We start from the raw sequence: 3945 nt of genomic DNA on the forward strand, positions 1-3945 counted from the left end.
ATTACAAACGGTTCATTTAATATTTTTTCCAATATTTTGCATTAAATCACTACTATATAGAGGAAATGAATAAAATTTCAATGGACATTACAGTGCATGACAAGTTTTAAATGGCTCAAGAAATTGCTTACATGTGCACATATTTTGAGGATAGTAGATCCATAAAAGGACTTCTTCGTCTACATAGATGCATGTAAAGGACTTGGTGGACTCTTATGATTCAAGGAAATTAAATGAGGATGAGAATAAATATGTCACTCATGACCTAGTGTTAGCAACAATTTTCCACGCCCAGAAGATGTGGAGACAATACTTTCTTGAAACAATATTTGTATTAATGTTAGATCATGTACGACAAATATATGTTTTTGACCCGGCCAAGTTAAATGGTGGAAAAGCCAGATGCTTGGATTTAATTAGTGAATTTTATTTTCAGATAAAATATATTGAGGGAAAAGAGAATTGGGTAGCATATGCACTCAATAAAAGTATACGAGTAACACACATGGAAACTTTAAGCACTTGTAAGTTTGAAACCAAGGGGGGTATCAAAGAGGCATTTGACACGTGATGAGCATTTCCATGATGTGAATACATTATTACAAGAAGTACCAAAGGTATCAATCAGAAAGAGATATAATATCACTCATGGTGATATGCTACTATTCAAAGACATTTGGTATGTTCCTAGTGTGAATGACTTGAACAAGCTCATAATGGATGAGTATGATAAAGTAATTTATTTAAGTCATAATGGTTATCATAAAATGAAAATAACATGAATAAATCATATCATTTTGTAATGATGAAGAATGATATTTTTGAATACATCATTAGGTGTAGCCCACAAGGCTTTGGATGACAATGAATGGGTGCACTGTTAAGGCACTCCTTGCTATAGGTCACTGGTTCAAATCTCCGTTGGTGCCTACCTACCAAAAGAAAAAAAGAATACATCATTAGGTGTCTCAAGTGCTAACAAATCAAAGTGTAATGGAAGCACCCATCGAAATTGATACAACCAATTCAATTTTTTGAGTGGAAGTGGGAATTCATATCTATCATATTCATTATGGTATTACTAAACAAGACTAAACAACATGATATCATCATGGTGGTAGTGGAAAAATATATCAATGAAAATTCTTTTTTAATATGTTATGTCCACCCATAAGGACCATCAACATAACTAAAATTTTCATCAATGGAATATTAAGATCATATTTCATACCTAAGAAAATCATCTCAAACTAGGATGTCAATTCCACTTTTAATCATTGGAAGGAATTTTTTGATGCCTTGGTAACCCAACTATATTTTAGTACAACATATCATCCTTGGGTATATGGTAAAATAAAAAGGGAAAATAAAATTTTAGAGGACATGTTGATGATGTGTGTCATGCATCATCCAAAGAGGGGGAAACAATTCCTACCATTAGTGGAGTTTTCATATAATAATGGGTATCAAGAGTGACTAAAGATGAGCTCTTTTAAGTCATTTATGGACAAAAATTTAACACTCCTAATATCTAGGATTACCCAGGCAGCTAAGTTATTCTTGGAATTGATCTATTGAAATAAACGACATAGGTAGTAATCAATATCAAGCATTAACTGAAAGTAGCCTATGATAGGAAAAAGAGTTATGCAAACCAATAGAGAACATAAAAAGAATCCCAAGCGAGAGAGCATAAATATCTCTGCATCATACCCAGGGAGAGCTCACTTAAAGTTTCATATATTGGAAATAGTGGGACTAATAGCTTACAAACCGGCCTTACCACCTATAGTAAAAGAACTCAATGGATTTCATAATTTTTTGATTAAAAAGTATGTATGTGACATATATCATGTAATTTATTAGTCCATCATTAGGGGAATTTCGACGTCTAAAATCATCCTCCTAAAGAAAATAATAAAATAAAAGTTATGAATTAAAAAAAAAGAGTGGAAACTACTTCTTTTATTGTATTTTTGGATTATATCCTTCTAGGATTACACAAATTTCAATTCTAGACACTCATTATATGAAGAATTAAATTCATCATCAAACGGGTTTTGCACTTTTCATACTTTTGACTAGACCCACATAAAAAAAGATGAAAATAAATGAGAAGTTTTGTTTCAACATGTCTTTTAATGTATTTTCATTTTTTTTAATGTGGGTCTGCCCAAAATTATTAATAGTATGTACTCATTGGATGTAAAATTTAAGTCAACATCCAACAAGTGTTTATAATTGACATTTGAGTAAACCTATAAGGTCAAAAAATGAAGACAAAATGAAAAAAAGTAGTTTTCTTCTTCTCCCTCCAAAATATTTGCCCCTCAGGATGACATCAACGTCTTGAATCCTATTGGTTATTTTAAATTTAATTTCATTATTTCATTTTTTATTTTGAGGCCTATTTTTTAACTTCAAATTCCCCTAATGAATACAGGTGTAATCCAAGTGGGAATTCCTAAAATAACCACTTTGCGTCATGGACCAGAGATAGATCATACTATGAAATTGATTAATAGAGTAATTCAAAGTGTAGTGGAAGAACTTTGGACGTTATGAGGCAACCTAGGAATATTATGAACAAATAAGGGTACTATGCTCATTTTTGTTTAATGTGTAAGAAAATCTAAGAATTTTGATTGTAAATCTCAACTTTTTTGTTTTTCTTTCTATCTACAGAACACCGAGGATGGTGTTCCATTAAGGGGTCAAGATTTGTCATAGTTCCACATTTTTACCCATTTTTTTGTATGTGTAATCACAACTATGAAATCCAACATGGAAGACACAATTAGATGGGAGAAATATTATAAATAATTGAAGTATTAAATTCTTTTCTTCTAAATAATAATAAATAAATGAAATGTTGGCCTAAACGGATGAACCCATAGATCCAAGTCTATGGCAGAAGGGATAAGTTGAGAGTGGAGAAGATGAGAGTGGAGAAGTGAAGGATGGCACCCTCACCCTCAAAGATGGAGGAGGTGTCATTACCGATCAAACCCCCACATGACAAATAGAAAGTGACATGATTGGATGGTGGATGGAGTGTCATATTTATAGTTTTTCATAATGATAGAGAAGGGAAGTTTTCAATCTCTTAGGTGCATGAAGAGATGCAAGGAATACAAATATAACAAAGGAAAAACTAAAAGAGAAGAAGTTGGAACGAATGCTGGTGGAAGGAGAACATGTCTGAATGGACATAATTCCTTAGAAATGGGGCACAAAGCACATGGATAAATATTGGATTTGTGACTAAGCCCCTGTTATAAAATTTCAGTGTTAATCATTATATTGATATGTCTCATGCCACTAGATTGTATGTGCACAAGACTAACTGGATAGTGGGAAGCTTAGTGGATGAATCAATCACTGTGGTGCTAATTATGTAGTTGTTAACCACCTTGAGAGTGGACTCCAGACACCCATGGTGCTTTGTATGAAAATACAACTGAGAAATCACCAAGATAATGGATCAACTTCCTATACTAAGAAATTCTACATCAGACCTTAGGCAAAGCCCTGTGATTGAAGTCAAAGGAGTAACTGAGTCACGTAGTGTTTTGAATAATTGAATTTTGAGGTATAGAATGGGTCTCCTGAGAAAAATAATAAAATAATAGTTAAAATAATAAATTAAGACTTATGAGTTTTTAAAGAATAAGAAAGAAAAATAATTTTTTATTGTACTTTCTACTTATCTCCTTCTAGTTTCACTCAAATTTCAAGTAGATATACATCAAAATAAATTCAAAATACATGAAAAAAATGTGTTTAACAGGCCTTTTTCATGTATTTTCATTATTCTTTAATATGTATCTACTCTGAAGTATGCAAAGTGGGTACTTATTGGATGTGAAATTTATTTTCTCATCGAATGGGTGTCTATCATGAAATTTGAGTGAACCTACAAGGCGATAAGTTGAAAATACTATT

Source organism: Pinus tabuliformis, chromosome X (assembly GCF_031772625.1).
Source record: "Pinus tabuliformis cultivar Carrire ecotype Pingquan chromosome X, CPIR1, whole genome shotgun sequence".
Taxonomy (NCBI): Eukaryota; Viridiplantae; Streptophyta; class Pinopsida; order Pinales; family Pinaceae; genus Pinus; species Pinus tabuliformis.